This window comes from Citrus sinensis, chromosome 8, assembly GCF_022201045.2.
Source record: "Citrus sinensis cultivar Valencia sweet orange chromosome 8, DVS_A1.0, whole genome shotgun sequence".
NCBI classification, from domain to species: domain Eukaryota; kingdom Viridiplantae; phylum Streptophyta; class Magnoliopsida; order Sapindales; family Rutaceae; genus Citrus; species Citrus sinensis.
Window position 1 is genome coordinate 19,652,399 of NC_068563.1, and position 27,726 is coordinate 19,680,124.

A 27,726-nucleotide genomic window follows, 5' to 3' on the forward strand; every position below is an offset into this window, starting at 1 on the left:
TCGGTTTTGGAGCAGAGCAAGTTATATTGGTCCGTGATGACTGTGTTCGAAAGGAAATTTCCAATTATGTCGGGAAGCAAGCTCTTGTTTTGACAATATTAGAGAGCAAGGGCCTTGAATTTCAGGTGATACATTGCATAAAAGTTTCATATCATTAGTGGTTTAGTAGATTATAATCATGCTATCTTCTTTTGAGTGCTCTTAATCCATGCTGATCGTTAACAGTTTTGAAAATGCACTATTTCCTTTCTGTTTCCTGTTACCTGATGTCAGATTCTTCTCTATGAACCATGTAGGATAAGCATATCCAGCAACCAAAAAATTGTAACTTCTGGTGACTATTTCGGAACTGTGTTGTCAGTGTTCAGTTTCTCCTTATGCCCAAGCTCATAATATGCTTAGATAACACGTTTGAAGGGGGGAAAGGGGGGGAAAAAGCATGTTTGAAATAATAACATACTGCAAAGCAATTGCAATCAAGTTTATATTTTCCTCTTTGAAATGATTTATGTTCCTAAGTTTTATCCTTTTAGTGAAACCCAAATACTTTTGCTCTACTTTTTTTTTTTTAATTTATTTAAGTATTGCATTAATGGAATGGAAACGAAACCCCATCCTCGCCCACACTATTAATTTGAAACAAGTACATAATTATAGAAATAAAACCATAAAGAGAACCAATTCTAAGAGAGTAAAATACAACACTAGGAGTTATTTTACTGTCCAATATGCTAATACGAGAAACTGATAGAGTACACCAACTAAAGTTGCAACAGGATGGTTTTACCTTTTACTTATTTTTATTGTCAAAAATATTTCAATTCATACAGCCAAGTTCCCATGTGTTTTCTTAAGTAGTTATTATGAAACCTAAATTTTTCCATGATCTCTTTCTATAGGATGTGCTATTGTATGACTTTTTTGGCTCTTCACCTATTAAAAATCAATGGAGGGTGGTCTATGAATATATGAAGGAACAAGCTTTGTTTGACTCCACATTACCTGGGTCCTTCCCAAGCTTCAATGAAGCTAAACACAACCTCTTGTGCTCTGAACTGAAGCAACTATATGTAGCCATCACACGTACAAGGCAAAGGTTGTGGATATGGGAAAATATGGAGGAGTTCTCCAAACCTATGTTTGACTATTGGAAGAAAAGGTTGCTTGTTCAAGTAAGGCAATTGGATGATTCACTTGCACAGGAAATGCAAGTAGCAAGCAGCCTGGAGGAGTGGAAGTTGCGGGGCATTAAGGTTTGTGTAATCTTGAAAACTTTTATCATTTTTGTGTGCATGTGTGTATGTGAAGACATTTCTTGGTCAAACTTTAAATATATTCTGCTCTTGCACACCACAGATATTAATTTTGTTGTTATTGTCATCTCCCTATTTCTGGCACCCTAAGGTGAGTTGGCATTCATATTCACACTGCATGCATCCATCGCATAGAGCAAAATATGGTGATTGATTACCATCACCATTACTTTATAACTACTACTATTTATTATCATTTTCTATGTAGTGCCTCTCTCATTGTCGCTCCCCTTCCTCGAGCAGATGCTTTTGGTGAATCTTTTACTGGAAAACTGCATGATTTTTGCTGCATATATCAAAATATGGTCATGAACAATTAGGTCCATGTGTTTTTGTTTGTGATTTATGCTACAGCTATTGGTTCTAAGTAATCTGCGCTAAAAGTTAGGATGACATTTGACATTGCTAATAGTGCTGCTGTTTCCGTTACCTTCTATTTATTGCAGCTAAATGGATGTTGATGTTAACATCCATTTCAATTAGGTCCCTGCATTTTCTACTAGGAGTGAAATGGATGTTTGTTCGTTGTCAAATCAAATATTGTTTCTCCCTGCTGCTGATTTTGTGCTGTTTTCAGCTGTTTTATGAGCAAAATTATGAAATGGCAACAATATGCTTCGAAAAAGCTAAAGACACTTACTGGGAAGGAAGGTCTAAAGCAAGCGGCCTCAAGGCAGCGGCTGATCGTATTAGCAGTTCAAATCTTCTAGAGGCTAATGTTTTTCTTAGGGAAGCTGCTAAAATTTTTGAAGCCATAGGCAAGGCTGATTCTGCTGCCAAATGCTTTTGTGATTTGGGAGAGTATGAGAGAGCAGGTGTGAATCTGATCTCTAGTTGAAGGAACATAATGCTGCGTTATGGCTTAAGTTTTATTCTTGTTATCTTCTCTCCGAAACTTAAAAATTAGATCATCATTTTCACTGTCTGATGGTTGAATTTGATATTTAGTTGAACGAATATAATTCTACCATCCTATGATGTTCGGAATATGGTACTTTCAGGATAGTTGTAAATTATGCATAATGTTTGCATTTCTTTGGAATACTTCTCACTTAGAAATAACTTAAAAGGTGCGGTTAATTGCACTTTCCAGAACTACAGGTAATATGTGTATAAGGTGATAATGGCTTACAATGATGTAATTGTTAATATTCATAGTAGTCAAATATTCCAGAACTGCAGAATACTATACTTTATCACGAAGTGTTGATAGGATTTGTTGTTGGTGGGTTTGAGGATAAATTTTTCTTTTCTCATTGTCAACAAGAACTTTTCTGTGTAATGTGTATAGCTTATTTTGTAGTTAGCATCTCCCTCCTTTCTTCTCTGTTTGATATGCCTGTAGAAGTGATTAAAGTTGTTTGCATAATGTCAGCATGCAACGTGCTTAAGACGGCTTCAATCTTACAGAATTTTCAGCATTAAATGAGCTAAACTGGGTTTAGTTTGGTTTATGATGACACGCAAAAATGAAACTTGACATCTACTTTTGAATTTACCTCGGTGTGTTTGTTTGCATTAGTCTTTTTTCTGTGGTTTTCCCTAGAAATTCTTGCCTTAGTTTATAGTAGTTGAGAAAAAAGAGGAAAAAAATCCTTGCTTATAATTTTGTAGGAGTTTTCGGGCAATAAATTTGATAATCAGATTAACTTCTTATTCCTGTAGGTACGATTTATTTAGAAAGATGTGAAGAACCTGAGCTGGAAAAAGCAGGGGAATGTTTTTTTCTGGCAGGATGCTATAAGCTTGCAGCAGATGTATATGCGAGGGGCAGTTTTCTTGCAGAATGTTTGGATGCTTGCTCCAAAGGAAAACTTTTTGACATTGGTTTACAATACATCAGCTACTGGAAACAGCACGCTGATGCAGATGTTGGCCGAGTTAAAAGCAGCAAAAGAATAAAAAAAATCGAACAAGACTTTCTACAGAGTTGTGCTCTTCATTTTCATAAGCTCAATGATAACAAATCCATGATGAAATTTGTCAGAGCTTTTCATTCCATGGATTTGATACGCAACTTTTTGAACTCTAATGGTTGCTTTGATGAGCTTCTAATGTTGGAAGAAGAATTCGGAAACTTTATGGATGCTGCAAATATTGCAAGACTGAGAGGAGATATTCTTCGTACAGCGGATTTGTTACAGAAGGCGGGAAATCATAAGGAAGCATGTTATCTTACTCTCAACTATGTACTTTCCAACTCTCTTTGGTCAGCTGGGAGCAAAGGCTGGCCCTTAAAGCAGTTTACACAGAAGAAAGAGCTTCTTGAAAAAGCCAAGTTACTGGCTAAAAGTGAGTCGAACAAATTCTATAAATTTGTTTGTACCGAGGCATACATTTTGTCAAATGATCAGAGTGACTTATTGATCATGAATCAACAGTTAAATGCTTCTAAGAGACATCAGAGTGTTAATGGTGAAACCTTATCTGCTAGAAAGATACTGGATTTCCATCTTCATACAAATTCCTCTGAATATGTGTGGGAAGATGAATTGGTGTTAGATGAGACAAATTGTAATAAAAGGGTTTCTGTTCAGACTCTCATCTACTTTTGGAACTGCTGGAAGGATAAGATCGTGAATGTGCTCAAATATCTTGAATGTCTCAAAAGCCAGGACTTTAATGACTATAGAAGTTATGGAGATTTCTGCTTGAATTACCTTGGTGTGTGGAGGCAATACAATAATGGGAATATCATCTATCTTTTGTTGAACAGTGATGCTGAGTGGGTGAGGGATTTGGACAATAGACATGCTCTAAGAAGTGGGAAGTTGGCCTCTATCAATGTCCATCAACTTGTCTCTGCCGGAAGGAATTATTGGAGTTCTGAGTTGCTTTCTATTGGTATGAAGGTCTTGGACAATCTTGAGGCCCTGCACAAGCAATCATCCAAGAATTCACCATCTGTGTGGTGCCATGTACTATGTCCTGCTTACATGTATGAAGTTGCAAAATTTCTTTTGAGTTCCAATTATCCGAGCCTTCAGTACCATGCGAAGGTACTACAGAAATTTGTTGACCAATCAATGGAGCATTTCGTCGACTCTATTTTTCCTCTAGAGTGGCAAGAATCTCTGAATAAGAATATGATTTCTCTGAAAGGAACTGAGTTGTATAGGAATATCATCAGAGAAGTTGTTTATAAGCACATTGGTTTGAAAGGTAATCTATCATATGGGCAAATCGGAAATGCAGTGGTAATGATTCTTAGGAATGGTAAGCTAGGCAATGATGTATACGGGAGAGTTGCAAAACGGTTTGATGGAAATACACCATGGAAGGAATTTGTCGAGAGTCTCTCTTTTGATATGGGATTAGAATCTTGTCGGGGATCTGCATTGCATAATCATGATGATATGAAAGAGGTGTCTCATGTTTGGAAATTCTATAGAGCTTTGTGTGATACTTATGAAGCCAACTGGAGGAGAGCTGACTATATAACACCAGATTGTTTCCTGTATCTTATTGAGCGCCTTTTGATTTTGTTGTCTAGCTTCAAGGGATGCATTTTCACTACAAAGTCATCTTTCGTTGATTGGCTTATCTACCAGGAATGGAGCACCAATCCAACTTGTAGCTTATTTACTGATCTTCATCAATTGTTTGGAGTTGTACATGAATTTATTTTCAACATCGTTCAGCAATTCCTATACAATGAGAAGGAAACGATGGAGTGGATTAAGAAATCTTGTACAGAAATCAAGGACTACCATTCATTGGTGGTTTTGAGATTGGTTATGATAGTATGTTTGCTTCATTTGAACTTTGGAAATTCTTTAAATTTACTTGTGGACTTGCTGGGTAGAAACAATATTTCTGTAAAGTTGCCATGGGAATTTTATGATGCCCTCCGCAGAAGACGAAAACGTGACATTCAGATTGTTATTGCTGAAGCATTTGAAAAGATAGGCAATCCTCTTGTGGTTGCGAATTTGGGGGAAATTTGTTCTGAAATTGCATGTCCAGATGCAATAGTGTTAGACATGAAGGTCACCAGGCGTAAAAAGGACATATTAGGAATATTGTTTCCGGCAATTGGATTCTCTCAAGATCATGCTGGAGCTTCTTAAATGGATGCCACTATTTACAAAGGGAAGTACTGCCTCCAGACTGTTGTGCACAAAGGAAGAGTTCAAATGGTTCAACTTCAAATTATGCTTCCCTGCAGTATCTTTAAATAAATACATTGAACGTAAAAGCGGATGATCTGGTGATGAACCTTGAACAATTCTGGAAAGTATCTGAAGCAATAGATTTTGGAGACTATGGAATAGGTCCAAATAGAATTTTGTTCGAATGTTCGACTATTAAGGTAATGCCAAATTGTTTTCACATTGTCAATTACTTCAGTCTGATGCAGGTGATAAACTGCTGCTTGATTTATTCTCTTGTGTATCTTTTAGGAGGATGTGGAGAAAAGTATTCAACCTTTTATCTGCTGCAATGAATGGATGCTTTCAGAAAAACTCTTTTCATGGTGAAGATCAAAGCCGATGGAATGAAGCAACAAGCATGCTTGAAGATCTGAAACAACTTGATGGAGCACTTAATGGTGTGATGAGGTCAGTTTAAAAAGGAAGCTGATTTGCACAGTTGACAATAGCATAACAAAATCAAACTTTTTTTTTTTTTCCTTCTTTCAAGATTGTCGGTGGCACCTTATATTAGTTCTTATTTTAGAAGGCAATTGGAATCTGCATTTGTTTAGTCATGGTTGATGTATTTAGTTCTTGTTATCACTTACTTTTGAACGTATAGTTTCTTCAGTGAGTTGAAACTCAAGCACCTGTCCATGCAGGGAAAATTCACAATAGCTTATTGCAGTCAAGCAGACCAAAACTGTAACGTTTCTCAAATCAGCTGCTGCAGCAATACTCAATTGGTAAAGGCAAGTCATCAGAGTCACAGACTGTCGTTGCATCAGCTAGAAAATTTGATGTGGAGACAGCAATGCTGATAAATATAACAGTTCAAATGAGGAAAAAATGATAGCTACATTAGCAACCTATGCTTCCGAAGCTCAAGGCAGCAGTCGGAAACCTGAGAACAAGAGGGCAGGAATGAGCAAGTCCAAGAAGAACAAGAATGGGAAAGGTGATGTAGAGACTTAACTTAAGCTTTACCATTATGTTATAACTATGCACTTGGATTGGCAATATGTCTATTAAATAGAACCATCTCGTATTACTTTCATTATTCTATGGTGGTATATACTAAAAGTGATAATTTGTATGTAGGACAGTGCTAACATGTCTCCTGCTCCTCAATATTTATATGAGACAAACAATGATTATAAGATATCATCTTATAAGTATTGCCTTTTAACTGCTACAATGGGTGGATGCTTTCAAAACAACTGTTCTGACGATGATGTAGATAAAAGCCAAATGGACAAAGTAGCCAAAATGCTAGAAGAATTCAAGCAACTTTATGCTGATTTGATGATGGTTGAATTGGGACACTTATGATGTTGGGAATTTGGTACATTCAGGATTGTTATAGATTATAAATAAACTCTTGATTTGATTTAAGCTTGACGATGGTGATTTAATGTTTGCATTCTTTAGAATACCTTTGATTTAGCAATAACTTGAAAAGGTGTGGTTAATTTGCACTTTCCAGAAGTGCAAATAAAATGTGAAAAGGTGATAATGGCTTACAATGCTTATAAGGTCATAAATAACGGCTTGAAATGAAGTTATTGTTAATATTTATCTTTGCTTTCTTTTTGGGCTATAAATTTAATGTTCATATTTGAAATACTAACTAGGCAATCCAAGAAGGGGGGTGAATTGAGATTTTAAAAATTATCCTAGGCAAACCACACAATAATTTAATCTAATGCCTTAATAAATTCGAAAACAATAAATTCAATAAAAGCACAATAATAAATGAGTAAGGGAAGAGAAAGCAAACTCAAGGATTTTTACGTGGTTCGGCAATCTTCGCCTACGTCCACGCCTCCAAGCACACTGGGCTTGAGGATTTCACTATCCAAGCCTTTCCAAAGCTTCAAACGTTTACAATTGACTTCAAGGTGTCAATGAACCTTTACAACAAGAGATTATATCTCTAATTTCTTCACCCCAAGTGTTTCTCACACTTCTATCCTCACAATTTGATGAGAAATAAAAAATACAATAATGAATCTCTCTTTAAGAGTGGATATACAAATTGAAGAACAAAGATGATTTAATGAATGATGATTCACGAAGTTGAAGCTCAATATATGTTGTCTGCACTTGTTCTTGCTTGGTTGGATCTCCAAAAAATGAATTGGTTTTGAGTTTATATAGTTTGAACTCAAAAACTAGTCATTACTCACATTCTGGGCATATCCGGTTTGCCGTTTATGGAATCCGGTAAGCCGGATTTATGTTACCGTTAAGGCAAAAATTTGAATTTTGCCTATCCGGCTTGCCGGTTACGAAATCCGATAAGCCGTTTGCGTTCTGGATACATTCTGCCCAATATCCGGTTTTTCAGTTTTTATATCCGGTAAGTCAGATGCTACAGTAACCTGCACAATGCACTATTTTTTAAAATTATAATTTGACCCCAAAACTTTACAAAACTGTATTAAAGCCCAAAACGTTATGAAACTTTGCAAATAGGTCCAATTTCAGAATTTCTAAGTAATGCTTTGTCAATCCCAAAACTTTTCTGAAATTATGATATAGCCAAAAATGCTATGACACTTTTCAAATAAGTCCTTTACCAAAATTTCAAGCAATACTTATTTATTTCAAAGTTTTCAAAATTCTTTCAAATAAACCATAAACTTTGAAAAACAACCAATTTCATAAAATCATTTTTCCATTAAATATGAAACATTTATAATGTGAAAATAATGATTTATTTAAAAAAATAAAAACAATCAATTTCATAAAATCATTTTTCCATTAAATATAAAACATTTATAATGTAAAAATAATGATTTATTTAAAAAGAATATTAAATAATTTGGGCTTAAAAGATTAATCATTCTTAATCTTGTTTGTTATCATCAAAATCAATATTATGGAAACATATATGCTAACAATCTCCCCCTTTTTGATGATGACAAACATTTCATGTATTTAAAGAATGATTCCACAAATTGCTCCCCCCTAAAAATAATCTTCTCTTACAATTTGCCAATTAGCTAAATTAACATATTTAAATACATGGATTTTCTCCCCCTCATCATCAAAAAGAAAAACTTAATTGGCAAAGAAATTTTTTTTTTTATAAATTTGAAGACATGTATTCTTCTCCCCATTCATCATAAAAAAGAAAACGTAAAGGAAAAGAATAAAAGTAGCAAATTTGTTACTCATGTTGTTTGAGTAGAAATTTTGAAAGAATCTCCCCCTAACAACAAGCATCATCTCAAATACAAATTTAATAATATTACTCACAAATTATCATCATCATATAATCAAATATCAATTATCAAAATAATTACTCAAAATGCATATTATTCTCCTTCTTTTGACCACATCGAAATGAGATATTAATTTATCTCCCCCTTTGGACAATAAAAAAAATTCAAAATGCATATTATCCAAAATCATATTACATGCTCCCCCTAAATATATGGCCAATTTAAAATTTTAAAAAATGATTTTATCTAAAAACATATCATATTTGTCTCCCCCTATCAATCATCAAAACCTCAAACCAAGCACATTAATTCAAAATTATCCAAAACATAAGTAAAGAACATAACATATAACTATATCAAATCCATATAATTCAAAATAGACATATAATCCAAAATCATAGCAAACATCCATATAATCCAAAAAAAAAATAGTAAATGTTGGTGTGTTCAAATACAAGCATAAAGGATTTGAAGTGAAAAAGGATGAGATTGATGGATTTTGGAATGAAATCAAGTGAGGAGTAATCAGCTTTTAGTGAGAGAGAGAGAATCGGAATGCTGAAAGAGAGGAAGAGGAAGAACAGTCATAAAACTCACAAATCCGGCTTGCCGGATTTCACTAACCGGCTAGCCGGTTATTTGGCAGAAACATGAAAAGCCGTAAACGGCTTGCCGGATGTGTTTAACCGAAAATCCGGTTATGTTCTTAGCAAAGTATTCATGCGAATTCGGCTTTCCGATTTTGCTAACCGGTAGACTGGTTATGAGGCAGAGAGGTGGCTTAGAAAATTCGGTTTTCCGGATTGAAAATCCGGTTATCCGAATGTTGTCCCGAGAGCAATCAAAGCTAATCCGGTTATCCAGAATTTGTCCCGAGAGAAATCAATAAGAAAAAATATTTTTCCGGATGAATGGAAAGGGAATATTTGCTGCCTCTTATACTTGTACTACACACACCATTTTATTTCCGGCCTTAAAAATTGATTAATTTTAAATCATTTTGAGATTTAAAACTTTTCAATAAGCCATTTAATGCATGAGACATAAATGCATACAAGACCAAACATATGAAATCGTATCAAACAATGATGTCAATTTTATAAGTGAATGATGATATAACACAATTAACGGCACAAGAATTCACACATATAATTCATTTATCATGTATATATTTTACACAATCATGAAACATATAAGCATTCAAAGATTAATAATTCAAGCATATCACTCATTTATCAAGCTTAGGCATTATATAATCATCAAAATCAAACAAAGCTATCATGATGAGTTGACAAGCTATCATCTTATATATATAACCATGCATCATGATAAAGCACTCAATGTTAAACACAATGATAATTCAATCATGTAAACATACAAGTATACTTTCACAAATTCAATCTATTATCCATTTATCATGATCCATTCAACAAAATTAATATGGCAAGAATTATTACCAAAACAATTAAATCATCTTGCCTCATCTTTTTCTCCTAGATCATGCTCAAATGATTATCCTTACAAGCTTCATCAAGGAACTCTCCACCATTCCTTGTTTGTGGTACCTACAAAAGAATATTCAAGTTGTGCCCTTTGGTACCCAAATGCTCTTAGGTCCTTGAGTGTTAGCAATGGTTCCTTTTCGAACCCAAACACATTTTACTCCATAATATACTTTTCTTTTAATAGGACAACCAAGGTTCATGTGACCGTTTTGATTACAATAATGACATACAACTTGATTGTTAATAGATGTACTCTTCACAAAGTAGTTCTTATAATACTTTTGTTTCAAATTTGGCTTATAACCAAGTCCTCCTTTATCAAACACACATTTTTGTGAATTAATCAAGTTATCCAACATCTTTTGCCCATTTGTAAATTTTAAGACAATCTAATTTAACTCATTGCTCTTCTTCTTAAGCATTTCATTTTCCTTTTTCAAGTCATCTATGTGATATTCTAGATGCTCGTGTGAAGTACTAGGTTTCTCATTTGATAATGCAACTCTATCATGCAATGTTTTATTCTCTAATTCTAGGCATGTAATCTTTGCACATAGAGATTCATTTTCATTTTTGAGCTCTACCATTTTCTTTTTAAGACATGCATTCTTTTTACCAATTTTTATCCAATTATCATGCAATTCTTTAAAAGCATCATATAATTCATCATAAGTAAAAAGATCATTTACCTCATCAAGTTCATCAACCGATTCATCTTCAATTGCCATGAGAGCTAGATTTGTCATTTTTTGATGCTCTTCATCATCACTTGTTTCCTTATCGCTATCATCCCATGTGGCTACCATTGCTTTCTTCTTGAGCTTGTTGAGAAGAGGACATTCCATTCTTATATGGCCAAGCTTCTTGCACTCATAACATTTGATTAATTCCTTCTTCTCCTTTCGGTTCTTGAGGTCTCTAAATTTTCTTCGCTCACCGGATTTCTTAAAAAGTTTTCTGAACCTCCTAGCCAGTATATCCATCTCCTCCTCATCCAGCTCGCTTTCCTCATCACTCACCTGTTTCGAGGCTTTGAGAGCAATGTTTTTCTTCTTCTCCTCATTGCCTCTTTCGGCTGCCAAGTCTTCCTCATAAGAAATAAGAGAACCAATTAAATCATCAATAGGTAAGATATTTAAATCCTTGTCTTCCTCAATGGCAGTCCTTTTTGGTCTCCATTCCTTAGGTAGCGACCTAATAATTTTCTTAACCTTCTCGCTATTTGAAAAAGTCTTTCCTAGGGCTCCTAGAGTGTTCACTATGTCTGTAAATCTAGTATACATAGAATACACACTCTCATTTTTTTTCATTTGGAACAATTCATATTGCCGAGTGTACCTACTAATTTTAGACTCTTTCACTTGATTTGTGCCTTCATAAACAACTTCAAGTTTGTGCCAAATTTCATTAGCACTCTCACAACTAGATACTCTATGAAATTCTTTCTTATCTAGTGCACAAAACAAGGCATTCATAGCTTTGGAATTTAGAGTAGCTTTTCTCTTTTTCAATTCATTCCATTTCCGTGAAGGTTTTGGAATATCTTCCCCGACTTCGTTTTTAGTCAAAGGCATAAATGGACCATCACAAACAATTTCCCAAATTTCATAATCTAAGGCTTGTAAATAAATTCTCATCCTAGTTTTCCAATATGGGTAGTCATTACCGTCAAAGAACGATGGTCTAATTGTGGATTGTCCTTCCCTAAAGATTGAGTCATTATGGGTTGTCATGGATCTTTAACTCTAGACGGTTAAGTCTACACTAGAGAACCTTGCTCTGATACCAAATGAAATACTAACTAGGCAATCCAAGAGGAGGGTGAATTGGGATTTTAAAAATTATCATAGGCAAACCACACAACAATTTAATCTAATGCCTTAATAAATTCGAAAACAATAAATTCAATAAAAGCACAATAATAAATGAGTAAGGGAAGAGAAAACAAACTCAAGGATTTTTACGTGGTTCGGCAATCCCCGCCTACGTCCACGCCTCCAAGCACACCGGGCTTGAGGATTTCACTATCCAAGCCTTTCCAAGGCTTCAAACGTTTACAATTGACTTCAAGATGTCAATGAACCTTTACAACAAGAGATTATATCTCCAATTTCTTCACCCCAAGTGTTTCTCACACTTGTACTCTCACAATTTGATGAGAAATAAAAAATACAACAATAAATCTCTCTTTAAGAGTGGATATACAAATTGAAGAACAAAGATGATTTAATGAATGATGATTCATGAAGTTAAAGCTCAATATATGTTGTGTGCACTTGTTCTTGCTTGGTTGGATCTCTAAAAAATGAATTGGTTTTGAGTTTATATAGTTTGAACTCAAAAACTAACCGTTACTCACATTCTGGGCGTATCCGGTTTACCGTTTATGGAATCTGGTAAGCCGGATTTATGTTACCGTTAAGGCAAAAATTTGAATTTTGCCTATCCGGCTTGCCGGTTACGAAATCCGATAAGTCGTTTGCGTTCTGGATACATTTTGCCCAATATCCGGTTTTTCAGTTTTTATATTCGGTAAGCCGGATGCTACAGTAACCTACACAGTGCACTATTTTTTAAAATTACAGTTTGACCCCAAAACTTACAAAACTGTATTAAGGCCCAAAACGTTATGAAACTTTGCAAATAGGTCCAATTTCAGAATTTCTAAGTAATGCTTTGTCAATCCCAAAACTTTCTGAAATTATGATATAGCCAAAAATGCTATGACACTTTTCAAATAAGTCATTTACCAAAATTTCAAGCAATACTTGTTTATTTCAAAATTTTCAAAATTCTTTCAAATAAACCATAAACTTTGAAAAACAACCAATTTCATAAAATCATTTTTCCATTAAATATGAAACATTTATAATGTGAAAATAATGATTTATTTAAAAAGAATAAAAACAATCAATTTCATAAAATCATTTTTCCATTAAATATAAAACCTTTATAATGTAAAAATAATGATTTATTTAAAAAGAATATTAAATAATTTGGGCTTAAAAGATTAATCATTCTTAATCTTGTTTGTTATCATCAAGATTAACAATCTTATTCTTGCAGGTAGGATTTCTTTAGAAAGATGTGAAGAGCCTGAGTTGGAAAAATCAGGGGTATGCTTTTTTCTGGCAGGACAGGATAAGTTATATGCCAGGGGCAATTTTTTATCAGAATGTTTGGATGTTCGCTCCAAAGGAAAACTTTTTGACATTGGTTTGAAATGCATTAACTAGTGGAAACAACATGTTGGTTTGCTTAGAAGCAGCAAAGAAATCGAAAAAAATGAACAAGACTGTCTATGGAATTGTGCTCTTCATTTTCATAAGCTCAATGATAACTGTGGGAAAACACCTAGCTCTGTTTTACTATAAATATCTGATGCCTTAGAATTAAATATACATAGATACAAACATATCTATGCATATATAGAAAAAAAAAAAAACACATATATATATATATATATATATATATATATATATATATATATATATATGTATGGGAAAGTGATCACGGGTGCACGATTAAGATGTGGGAAAGGGAGCTGGGCTGTGGGGCTCACAACTCCCTAGTTTGGATCGTGCATGACAGGATGCACCTGATAGCTATTATGTATATAGCTAGTCGTTAAAGTATGCAAAATTATTAGAAATGTGAATTATTATTGTTTCTTTGAACTCTAAAATCAGAAGGAATAATGACACCAATTAGCAAACCCAACAACGATGAATAATAGCTAGAGTTTAGCATCCTTGTTAATTAATCCAGAGTTGAACCCACTAACTTGAAAAATCAGCCGTTATTTTACAACCATAAACCAGAAAGTTGCATATCACAACCCTAAAGTTGTTACCCAGTTAGCGAACATAAATTTGCATAGAAAGTACTGTCCTTAAAACTAAATTTCGCATTTCAAATGAAGGTTTTTTTTTGTGTAAAAGAGACAAATACAGTCGTTTGATCTTCATGGCACAATGACACTATGACGAGATTGCACTCCCAACCACAACAACTTAGAACTACACCAAAAAAAAAAAAAAAATTGAAGACGAAATATGAGATAGAAGTATAAGGCAATAATTAGAACATTTGGATTGTTGTTGTTGATGTTGAAATCTGGTCACCCTCGGCCTGGCCAGATTGTATCACCAACAGTTATGCTGACAATGACGAAGAGGCTGCACTCCACTAACCTTAGCAATTGCCCGAGCTTTTAGGGCTCAAATTACTCTTCCTTTTCTTTCCAAACCTGCGTTCACAGAAACCAATCAGAGACGCCGATGGTTTTTCCGACGTAAACCCTCCAATGCTTAAGTCAGTATATGGAGTTTACGAGAAAACTATATAATTTATGGTTGCGCACACTCACTGCGAAGTTCTTAAAGTAAAATCTATTTAAGGTTGTTATGTAGTAATGCATGGTATCAATTCGGCAGAGTTTTCCCCTTCTCTTTTTTTTGTGTGTCCCTTTCTATCTCTTTTTTCTCAGCTTTTATATATAGTTTTTCCATGTTTCTAGACCCTTCCCATGTCCGTTAGACGTGGGTGATCAGGGGCCTCAAGGAGCCTTCAACCACCGAATGTGGATAAACGTGGGTAATCGTGTCCTCTCCAGCGGTTTATGGCATGGAGAAACTGTCGCGTGGGTGTGAGAACATACCTTTCTTCTGAGTGACAAGAACTAGGTCAGTATGAACTTTCTGGTCAGTATGAACTTCTGGTTAGTGTTCGTTTTTTATCGGTACGTGCTCCGTAATGGAATGCTACCAGGAATCTATTCATAACATTCAGCCGATGAGATTTTCCCCCAGGTGGGAAATGGGGAGATGCTTGACTGGTACTTTTTATTACTTAATACCAGTCCCCCAATTTCTGGTATTACGAGTGAAACGAGTTAAGACCAGAAATTAAGAGTTGAACCTGGTCGCCTCTGGGTTGCGTCTTCCCAGTTCTTGTTTTATTGTGATGAATCTGAGACAGTGTTTTATGCTTGGGGGATTTCTGGTCAAGGTATAGATATACACAAGTGCTTCCTCATTCCCTGCCAAGCTGATGACCTATCACATCATCTTAAATGCCGATGACGTGGCCCTTTTCACCCTCTGCATTTGAAATTTGAAACGACGGCTTATCTGTCCTCGATATACGGCGATTGAAACGACACATGCGTTACTCAAACGCTTCTACTCTCTCTCCTATGTTAAATCCCTAATCCAAAAGTTTTGTTGCGTTTTGTTTTCCGTCACTTTGCCGTAAACCAACTCTCTTTCTGGAATTAAACGTATTTTCTACGCCGAAGATTTTCTTTTGCTTGGCTCTCTCACCTTCACAACAACGCCACTAGTGCCGATCTATCTCAGGTATCGCCCTTAACCCTATCTCTGGTTGTTATTGCTTGGGTTTTGTATTGTTCTTTTGTACCAATACATTTAGATTTGTTGTATTTTTTCTTTTAAGACTTCACTATGTCAAGATGAAAAGGAAAAATAATTGCAGTTGAAAGTGATGAAGAGATAGATTCTTACCCTAATTTGTTAAGACCCACTGATCCCCAAAATCCTTCTAGCAACGTAGGCCCTTCTTCTAATATGGTTACCCTTAAGTACCCTCGACCAGAAGCTGTTCTGCCTCCTTCTGACTGTGAACCTAGTGGGAATCGCGGTGGCCAAGCATCGGGTTCCGGTGAGAATCATGGTTCTGAGGGGGCTAAGATCCCTGAAGAAAAAGATGGTGACAAGGAGAGTAGTTCTGAGCCGAGCCGACCTCAGGTGTGCCACTAGTCATACTGACCTACTCAAACTGAGAAGCTTGTATAATATTCCTGAGGATGTCCTCCTAACAATCTCTGGAAAATGTGATATTCCTAGTCGGCCTCCTAAGGGCTATGTAACTTTGCATATGGAGAACTTCAAACTAGGTGCTAGGTTGCCCCTTCAGCCCTACTTTGCCAGGATATTAGGTGGCATGCATCTGGCTCCTGGTCAGTTACACCCAAACAGGTGGAGGGTACTCTCGGCCCTTTTTGTATTATGGGAACGATGTCAGCTCGGGGAGCCTTTCCTTGTGGAGATAAAGAACTTGTACCAACTGAGGAGCAGTCCAAAGGAAGCAGGTTAGTACTACTTTATGTTAAGCTATGCGAAGAGGAAACTTATCATCAGTTTTCCCTCATCGTGTAAAAACTAGAAGAACAAATTCTTCTTTACCAGGGGAAACTGGTGCCCAGCGATTCATTCGCATGGTGGTGATATTCACTTTCCCACGCGTTTTGTCAACCCAGGTCATTTATTTTTCTTTACGCTTCACGTCTTTAGTCATCACTTATTTGTTTCTTTAACCTTGTCTATGCTTTCAGACTCGTGGGGCCTGATCAGCAAACTTGACGACGATCTGCTACTCAAGGTTGAAACCACTCTGGTGAACGCCTCCAACTGCCAGGATCTCTTATCCCCGACAAATCTTCTCGAACTGGTCTGTAGACGTTGTTGTCGAGATGGATAACAAGATCCTCAGTGCCATGTCAAGGAAGCGTGCTCGGGTGTTGGGCGAATCCAGCAATGCCCTCTCTCCTCAGAAGAAAAACCATATCGGTCCTTCCAAAACCCTAGCTCCTGCTCTGCCCCCTTCTCCGCCTCCAAAGAACGGTGGAGATAAGCTTCGTGACAAGAGTCCCGAGGTCAATATTCAATCCGGAGATCGGACCTCGCTGACTCTGCTTCGAGACCAGGGTGACCATTTGACCTTGTACCTGAAGGATTACGTCAGATCAGTGGGGCCTAAAATGGTCAAAGACATTGAGAACATGAGTCTTGGCGAGCTGGGAGGCTCTATCTAGAGGGTCGCTTTTAAGCTTGCCACTCTAGTTTCCTACTATAAGGGTCACGAGAGGAAGCAACACGCGGAGATTCAAGACCTGAAGAAAAAGGTTGAATCTGCTGATTGCTCTAAAGAGAAGATGCTCGATCTGCACAGGCATGTTATAGACCTGGAGGAGAAAATGGCTATTGCTGAGTCCAAGTCTTCTAAGCTTGAAAGTGAGTTGGCTGATTTGAAGTCTAATTTCGAGGCTGCCCAAAGCGAGCAGGACACTTAGAAGACGGCCTACAAGGAGCAAATCAAGTCCTTGGACAAGTAGATAGTTGAGATTATGGGTAAACCTGCTGACGTGGATGACCGACTGGATGCGGAGTATGATTTTGGGCTCGCCTTTTGCTATAAATGCATCATGTTCGTGCTCAAGAAAGAATATCTGGAGCTGAACATGGGTAAGCTGGAGGCAGGCGTGCAAGGAGTATATGGCTGAGCAGGGCCAATGGGATAAGGGTCAGGGGGACCAAGATCAGGATGCTGCTCCTTCAAGTGGGGAGTAGGAAAAAGAAACAGAGGATCAAGCTTTGGGAGTGGGTCAGGAGTCAGTACCTGCTCCTTCAGAAGTCGCCGGTCCCTCTCGGTCTGAGGTTGCGGATCCCCCTTCCTTTGAAGCTGCTGAGCCTCATAATCCATGAATTTTGTTCTCTATGTAAATCATAAACTTTCTGCTTGTTCACAACCGTCAGAACTTTTATAGACTCGTAGTGCTTTTCTAATCGTTTCCTTGTTAAATTTATCTTTATCCATTGCCTTGGAAAGCAATTTTGGAATTGTGCCTGCTTGTCCTTAGGCTATTCTATGCCTTAACAAACTTGGTAGATTCCCTAGGCGACGGAGCAGGAATAGGCAATTCTTTTGCCTTAACAAAAATTTGTTTAATTTGTCTGCTCGTCCTTAAGCGACTGACCAGGAATAAGCACATATCTGCCTTAATATAATTTGTTTAATTTGCATGCTCGTCCTTAAGCGACTGAGTAGGAATAGGCAACTCTTTTGCCTGAGTGAATCTTGTAGAATTTGCCTACTAGTCCTTTAGGCGACCGAGCAGGAATAGGCAACTCTTCTGCCTGAGTGAATCTTATAGAATTTGCTTGCTGGTCCTTTAGGCGACCGAGCAGGAATAGGCAACTCTCTTGCCTTAGCGAATTTTGTAGAATTTGCCTGCTGGTTCTTTAGGCGACCGAGTAGGAATAGACAACTCTTTTCCTTAGTAAAATTTATTAAATTTGCCTGCTCGTCCTTGGGTGACTGAGCAGGAATAGGCAACTCTTTTGCCTTAGTAGAATTTGTTCTATCAAGATGGCTATGAACTAAATTCATCTCTATTAAATTTCTTGCGGGTTACAACAGGTAGAGCACACGCACATGCTACAGCTTATTAATACATCTAATGGAAATAACTTAATGAGAAGAAATTTCATAAAGTACTTTGCTTACTAGAAATATTTCTTTAAGTGCTCGGCGTTCCATGATCTTTTCACCTCTTGTCCATTTGGGTAGGCCAGCTTATAGGCTCCTGGGCCAGTTGTTCGCACCACCCTGTACAGGCCTTCCCAGTTTGGGCCAAGAACGCCCTGGTTAGGATCTTTTGTGTTCTGGTTCACCTTTCTGAGTACCCAATCCCCAGCTCGAAATTGCCTTATGCGTACATTCTAGTTGTAGTAGCACATGATCCTCTGCTGGCACTGAACTAACTTCCGCGAGGCTTTTTCCCTTTTTTCCGACAGCATATCTAGGTTCATACATATTTGCTTGTCATTCTGCTCCTCATTGAAGTATTCTGTCTGGTGCGTTCCTACTCCAATTTTTTATGGGACCATAGCCTCGTGACCGAAGGCTAAAGCAAATGGGGTTTCTCCAGTTGCGATTTTGTGTGTTGTCCGGTAGGCTCATAACACTCCTGGTAGTTCATCAACCCAAGCTAGCTTCTTCTCTCCCAGCCTGGTTTTCAGGAACTTCTTTATGACCTTGTTAGCTGCTTCTACCTGCCCATTTTCTTGGGGATGTGCCGGAGAACAAAACTTTAACTTTATGTCCAAGTTTTGGCAAAACTCTCTGAAGTTATAGTTGTCAAATTATCTCTCATTGTCCATTATGATTGCATAGCGGATTCCGTATCTGCAAATGATGTTCTTTCAGATAAAACCGATTGTTTTCTTCTATGTGATTTGGCTAAGGGCTTCCACTTCCACCCATTTTGTGAAGTAGACTATAACAACGATTGCATGTGTTGTGGCTCCTCGGCCTTTGGGTAATGGATCAATCTGGTCAATCCCCCATTAGGCAAAAGGCCAAGGGGATGACATAGCGGTTAGTTTTTCTGGGGGCTGAGCAAGGATATCTGAGAAACTTTGGCAGGCTTTGTAACTTCTAGTCATTTCCTTCGCATCCTAATGCATAGTCGGCCAAAAATATCCCTATCGTAGCGTTTTGAACGCTAAAGTCCTTGCTCCTGAATGATTGTCACATATTCCTTCATGTATTTCCCTTAGCACATAATTTGCTTCCTCGTCATCTAAGCATCTTAGGAGGGGTAAGGTGAACCCTCGGCAGTAAAGTACTCCATCAAGTAATGTATACCTTGCTGCTCGACATTTCAACCTCTTTGCTTGCTTTTTATCCGCTGGTAAGACGCCATCAGGGATATATGAGAGAATTGGGTCCATCTAAGATCTTTCGGCGTCCACTCCCATTACTTATATTTCTTCTCCAATGCTTGACAAAGTTCTCACTTTTAATGGGACTGACTTGGGCAATTTAGGGTCTGAAGTCGCAGCTATTTTGGCCAGCATATGGGTTCGGTAGTTCTCTGTCCTTGCTATATGCTTTATTTCAACCCCTCGGAAAAGCCCAATCATCTGCTTTGCCTTCTTTAAATACAACTCCATCTTTTCTCATTTTGCCTGAAAATGCTCATTGAACTGATTACAGACCAGTTGGGAATTTGCTCGGATCTCTACCATTTCTGCTCGTAATGCATGTGCCAGCCTAAGCCTAGTAATGAAGGCTTCGTACTCTGCATGGTTATTCGTGAGCTGAAACTCAAACTTTACTACATAAAAAACCTCGACCCCCTCTGGGCTCCGTATCACCACCTCTGCTCCGAATCCTTGTTCACTGTGTGATCCATCAACCATTATCAATCACACCCCCTCTGGCCTTTCTTGTTTAGCCGACTGCTCCTCGTGAACCCCTTCATTTGGTTCTGTACAGTTCACTACAAAATCGCCCAAGGCTTGTGCTTTGACAGCTCCTCGGGGTCGGTAAGTTATGTAAAATTCACTCAGCTCCACAGACCATTTCACTAAGCAACCAGAGGCGTCTGGTTTCAGGAGCATTTGCCAAAGAGGTTGATCAGTTGTTACCACTATCGGGTGCACTTGGAAGTATGGTCTGAGTTTCCATGCTGCTGTTATCAAGGCCAGTGCCCATTTTTCCATCGCGGGGTACCTAGTTTCCGCGTCCACCAAGGCCTTGCTGGTGTAGTACACTGGATGTTGCTTTCCTTCATCTTCTCTAACCAACATCGAACTGGTAGCCCACTTGGAGACAGCCAAATATAAGTACAACGCGTCACCCTCTCTGGGAGCTGATAGTAGTGGGGCACGGGCGAGATATTTTTTTAGCTGCCCAAATGCCTCCTCGCATTCTGCCGTCCACTCTATTTTTCTCCCTTTCTTTATGATTTAGAAGAAAGTGTGGCATTTATCTGTGGCCCTTGAAATAAATCGGTTTAGTGCTGCCAGCTTCCCTGTGAGGCTCTGCAGCTCCTTGACTGTTCGAGGAGACTTCATTTCAACCACGGCCCGTATTTTTTCTGGGTAGGCCTCTATTCTTCGATAGCTCACCTGGAATCCCAAGAACTTACCTGAACTAACTCAAAATGCACATTTCTCAGGATTTAACTTCATTCGATATTTCCTCAACTGGTCGAAGGTTTCTTCCAAATGCCGTACATAATCTACTGAGTTTTTAGACTTTGTAATCATGTCATCTATGTACACCTCCATGGTCTGTCCGATCAATGGCTTGAAGATCATATTCACTTACCTCTGATGGGTTACCCCTGCATTTTTCAAGTCAAATGGCATTACCCTATAGCAAAACAGACCCATGTTAGTTATAAACCTGGTGCTCTCCTCATCTTGTTTGTCCATGGGTATCTGGTTATATCCAGAAAAGGCATCTATAAAACTGAGCAGGCAATGACCCGTCGTTGAGTCAACCAATTGATCTATTTTAGGCAAGGGGAAACCGTCCTTTGGGCATGCTTTGTTGAGGTTTGTGAAATCCACAAACATTCTCCACTTTCCGTTTGCTTTCTTTACCAACACCACGTTGGAAATCCATTCTGGATATCTGGCTTCCCTTATGAATCCTGCTCGTAACAATTTTTCTACCTCTGCATTTATGGCCTCGTACCTTTCCTGATTAGAAGCAGGAAAGAAATTGAAAAAAATGAACAGTACTTTCTATGGAATTGTGCTCTTCATTTTCATAAGCGCAATGATAACTGTAGGAAACACCTAGCTCTATTTTACTATAAATATCTGATGCCTTAGAATTAAATATACATAGATACAAACATATCTATGCATATATAGAATAAAGCAAAATGCCATATATATATGTATGGGAAAGTGATCACGGGTGCACGATTAATATGTGGGAGAGGGAGCTGGGTTGTGGGGCTCACAACTCCCTAGTTTGGATCGTGCATGACAGGATGCACCTGATAGCTCCTATGTATATAGCTAGTCTTTAAAGTATGCAAAATTATTAGAAATGTGAATTACTATTGTTTTTTTTAACTCTAAAATCAGCATGAATAATGATACCAATTAGCAAACCCAACAACGATGACTAATAACTTGAGTTTAGCATCCTTGTTAATTAATCCAGAGTTGAACCCACTAACTTGTAAAATCAGCCGTTATTTTACAACCATAAACCAGAAAGTTGCATATCACAACTTTAAAGTTGTTACCCAGTTAGCGAACATAAATTTGCATAGAAAGTACTGTCCTTAAAACTAAATTTCGCATTTCAAATGAAAGTTTTTTTGTGTAAAAGAGACAAATACAGTCGTTTGATCTTCATGGCACAATGACACTATGATGAGATTGCACTCCCAAGCACAACAACTTAGAACTACACCAAAAAAAAAAAAAAATTGAAGACGAAATATGAGATAGAAGTATAAGGCAATAATTAGAACATTTGGATTGTTCTTATTGATGCTGAAATCTGGTCACCCTCGGCCCGACTAGATTGTATCACCACCAATTATGCTAACAATGAAGAAGAGGCTGCACTCCACTAACCTTAGCAATTGCCCGAGCTCCTGGGGCTCAAATTACTCTTCCTCTTCTTTCCAAACCTGCGTTCACAGAAACCAATCAGAGACGCCGGTGGTTTTTCTGGCATAAACCCTCCGATGCTTAAGTCAGTAGATGGAGTTTATGGAAAAACTATATAATTTATGGCTGTGCACACTCACTACGAAGTTCTTAAAGTAAAATCTATTTAAGGTTGTTATGTAGTAATGTCTAGTATCAATTCGGCAGAGTTTTCCCCCTCTCTTTTTTTGTGTCCCCTTTTATCTCTTTTATCTCAGCTTTTATAGATAGTTGTTCTATGTTTCTAGGCCCTTCCCATGTCCATTAGACGTGGGTGATCAGGGGCCTCAAGGAGCCTTCAACCGCCGAACGTGGATAAACGTGGGTAATTGTGTCCTCTCCAACAGTTTGGGGTATGGCGAAACTATCACGTGGGTGTGAGATCGTACCTTCCTTTTGAGTGACAAGAACCATGTCGGCATGAACTTTGGGTCGGTATGAACTTCTGGTCGGCGTTCGTTTCTTGTCGGTACGTGCTCCGTAATGGAATGCTACTAGGAATCTGTTTATAACATTCAGCTGAGGAGATTTGCCCCCGGGTGGGAAATGGGGAGATGCTTGACTGATACTTTTTATTAATCAACAATTCTCTTCTCTTTTTGTTATTGCAGTAGGCATCAATAAAGATTTTGTATGTCTCTCTTCTGTCTATAGACCTTTTCCTAATTCAATTGAATTAGTCACTCACTTTCCTTATTTAATTTGAATTAGTCATCCTTAAATCTCATAATTTAATTCAACTTGAATAGTGTAAATCATATGTAAATTTGACTTATTTAACTGTAATTTGTAGTTAAATCAAACACATGACTGATTTCAAATCGAACAGAAAAATAACTATGTGCTCTCACTTCTCTCCAATGTAGGATAATAGTATTTTGAAATATCTATATAATTCCAATAAAAATTTCATTATATAAGTATTTGTCAGCTTTTCTTTATTCCTTTAGTTTACTTGAGAATTAAGGACCACTCAAATGAAAGGGTTAGATTAAGGAGGAATTATAGAGTATCTAAAAGGTATTAGATCATTTAATGCATGCATGACATGTAAAATTGAATTTTATATAAATACCACTTACATATTAAATTTTCAAAATAAATACACATATATTATAATATTATTTATGTATTGTATGGCTAACATGATATTGCAAAGAATTAGGTTGAGAATAGAATAATTTGATGGTAGTTTTCATATTTGGCGTTAGTATTTTATTCTTGCATATAACATGTAATTGTGTGACATGTTTTTACTCTTGATCCAATTAATTGAGTGCATGGTAATGTGTTTACCGCACAATCCCACTAAACACTCCCATCATCATCATTATTATTTTTATTATATTGATTTAAAGAGTAGTACTGGGAAATGCGTTGGAAAGCATTTAACGAACTTTTCTGCCATTCAGTACAGTCCAGATATGCCTAATTAACACTCTCACTCAAATGGGAGGATTTGAGATCATCGAACGGTAGAATTGCAAGGAATTTTTCTTTTTAATATCTTTGTAAGGAGATTGTGTGCCTGCCCCACAAAACTGAAGCAGCTTCTCTTTGTAAGAAAATTGTTAATTTGCTTGCGTCCACAAAATTATTAAAGAACTTGAAAGAACATAACAGTGAAATGTATGCATGCTTCTTACAATATGACATTTTGCCCAAAAGGAGACACGCCGTTTTGGAAGTTGTTATACAATTTTTTTTTTCTGTGCCTCTGGAAATTAATGAGTAGAGAAAGAGATGAAGGCGGCAGCACTACGAAGGTCAAGAAAAACGACATTATTAATGGGTCATTTCTTTCTATTTTCATGGATGTAGATCGTGTGGGCGTGGCTATGTTTCTAATGGTTTTGTGTTTCATTGGAGCCATGGGTGATGTGTTCTTAACACCTTTAATGACATTTCTGACAGCTAGATTGATGATAACTGTTGGGAATGCATCAAGTCTCACTTTAGATAGTTCACTCGTAAACTACTATTTACTTCTCTCATCTTTCTTTCTTGATGCACACGTTTTATTCATTAGAATAAACTTAATTATTGTATATATATTAAGAAAAATGATATTTCACCACCAACAAATACTATCATGATAGAAACAACTGCACTGTAATATAAAGAGTGTTTTGTTTTTGTATGCTACTATGATAATGCAGCATGAACAATTTTTCATTTCTATCTTGATGATATTCAAATATCAGACTCATATATTAAAAGGTATAAATTAATTAATTTCTCTGCACAATAGAATGCATTGATAGTTTTCTACACTGCTTGTCTGGAATGGATTGCTGCTTTCCTATGATGGTTTTATAATTTATTGATCTGAATTAAATTTGTTCAAGATTTATAAAATAATAAATAATCTTAGGTATTATTCTTTTAATTGTTTTTAGAGGGATATTTTTGGACGAGAACAGGTGAAAGACAAACAACAAATTTAAATGTGACAAGATGTGACAAATTTAAAGACAAGCAACAAGGATGAGAGCTATCTATTTGAAAGCAATCTCAAGGCAAGATATTGGACACTTTGATTTAAACGTGACAAGCACTGCATTGTTGAGATTCTCAAGTATTTCTAAATGATACCCTTGTGATTCAAAATGTCATCAACAAAAAGGTCTAATAGTAACTAATTTAATATCATTTGATTAACTTTAATTTTACAACAAAATAAAGTGGTTAATTGTTGTATAAATTTTATTGTACTCGCAAACATAAGAATCTATTATATTATAGATTTATGGTGATAAGTGTTGATTCCACGAAGAGATAGAATTAATCATGTGTAAGATTAATTTTCCAAGTTCGTTTGTGAATTGTTTGGATGTAATTTTTGAGTAGTATTAAAAAAAGGATGAGAATAAATTAAAGATGAAATAATGTAAATGGAGCATTTGAGTCTTTGAATTCACACACAACGCTTCACCATGAGCTTAATTTTCCTTTTTAGTTCTAATTAATTTATGAGGGAGGTACTTCCACTCCTCATAGTCCTCATTCTAGTAAATGTAGTATCAAGCACTCATTGTACCAAGGCAAAATAATCTTCAGCTAATTGTGGTGTCAAGTACATGTTATGCCAAAGTGATAATAATCCTACTGTCGACAATGTGATAAGACCGTCTACTAAATAATTTAGATGTATTCTCTGTCAATGAGTCAACATAAACCTCTAATATTAGAAGGGAGTTTTTGGCTAATAAATATAGTGTAAAGTGTTCATCATACTAAACAGTAATGATCTTACACTAAGGAGTCAGTATACCGTGTGTAAAATCTATACAAGATTATTATTGTCTATCAATTATGAGTCAAAACAATCCACATATATTAGAGAGAGAGAGAGAGAGAGAGAGAGAGAGAGTTAATAAACTTATCAAACTAAGCCCGTGGATCATGTTGAGGCTTCATTTTCAGCTCAAGCCTGAAACTAAATTAGCCACTTATATTGAACTATGAGTAAAATTATGGACAAATAATTACATGAGATGGAGTTAAAATTTAGATTCAGAACGGTCTAATTAGGGGACAACGAGTAAATCATGTCTATTGGATGAAAACAACTTAGATACTTAGAATTACACCAAGTGACAAGTTCTGATTGGATGGACCATGTCACTAAGCTATGATTCGGTTACTTGCATGTAAAATACGAAAGAATTTTCAGACTCCAATGCTCAGAATCAAGGATCTTAACTTAATTTTCCATTATTCACTAATGTAATGCTCCCAAGCTACTCACAGTAGGTGCAATTGCTATTCAAGGCCAGAATTGCTATTTGCCAAACCAGCTATAATTAATGCTTCAACATGAGTTTATATGGGTTAGATCAATGCCTAGATAATCTTATGCTATTTGCCAAATCCTTCTCAATTGAAAGAATTTTCTCTAGTCAATCCTAGAGAGACATATGGATGGATCCAAGTCCTTCGAAAATAATTGTCAACTATTTTACGTTTGAATGGGAAAAATAGAAATTTTTAACTTTTGCATGAATGAAATAGATTTGAAAAAAAAAATAAGAATATATCTTAAAATTTCCCTATTGCATATACTTAATTATTATAATTATATATAGTCATAACATCTTTGTATTTTTTTATTTAATTGTAATTTCTATTTTTTTAACATTAAAAGAAGTTTTTTAAATATTTTTTAGTTATTATTTTAGATTATGTTTGGCCTGTGTTAGAGTGCAATTTATGCACTAGTTTTGCATTGTTTACTTCCTTTAATATCGATGTTTTGCACTTAATAACAGTGATTTACTTGTGTTTTATTTTTGTAGATGCAATTCTATTGATTGATGCTAAAATTGAGCTACAAGATGATGCTTGAGGATAATTGTTTTCTTGGAGAAATTATGAGCTTCAGAAGAACTTTGTTGATAAAGCGTGGGCGCGTGTTGTCAACTAAGGACCTGCAGTTTTTATTTTAACGTGTTTTATCTTTTTGGTTATTTTTGTAAATTTGAATTTAATATTTAAATAATGTTTTAGATATTAGTATTTTATTTTTGGAAAAACTCTATAGGAGAAGAGGAAGGAGACGTGAAAAACAAAAGGGGAGAAAAGAAGAAACCCTAGATCTAATTTTTCTCTTCTCTCTATGAAGAACTAAACCTATTATTCTGATTAAAGGTTAATAAAGCTTTGATTCATCATTACTGTGAGATCTTTCTTCTGCTTTAATTATTTTATTGCTTTTTGGGTATTTGTTTATTCTCTAAATTATTGTCATGATTATGTTTGTTAATTAGATAATTGGCCACTATTTAATTATCAACTTAATTTATTGTCAATTAAAAGATTCATCGTATGAAGATTTTAATGTTTGTGACAAATAGCATAGCAGTGCGTTGTGTTATGAGAATAAACAATCTAATTTAAATGAACCATCGTATGCGTTTGTTGATTAGGATTTGGGTCTCTCTGGTTTTTCAGGCTGTCAATTGATTAAACCATATGATCGTATCTAGGGTTGTCTATTGATTAAGAAAATAACCAATGGTCGTACCTTGGTTATCGACTAGTTAAGGAGAGATTGGTTATTAGAGGGTCTCAGTAGCTATAACCGGTCTATTCATAAGTAGTAATGATTTATATTTGAATCAATGATCAGTAGTCGAATCAAGCTGAGTTAATTCCTTCAACCAAAGCTTTTCCCAATTTGAATTACAATTTGAATTTGCATTCTTGTTATTTTAATTTGATTTTTATTATTGTCAACAATCCCCCATTTTTTCATTTTACATTTTAAAAGG

The 27,726-nt window shown here is 36.3% G+C and overlaps 1 long non-coding RNA gene across 1 annotated transcript in view; it reads right to left on the reverse strand.

Moving 5' to 3' along the window:
• Positions 1-959: 959 nt before the first annotated feature.
• Positions 960-27,726, reverse strand: part of LOC127899155 (uncharacterized) — a 93,245-nt gene continuing 66,478 nt past the window's right edge. The window contains exon 3 of the long non-coding RNA XR_008051087.1: positions 960-1,002. This is a non-coding gene — a long non-coding RNA (uncharacterized LOC127899155). The remainder of the gene's footprint in view (positions 1,003-27,726) is intronic.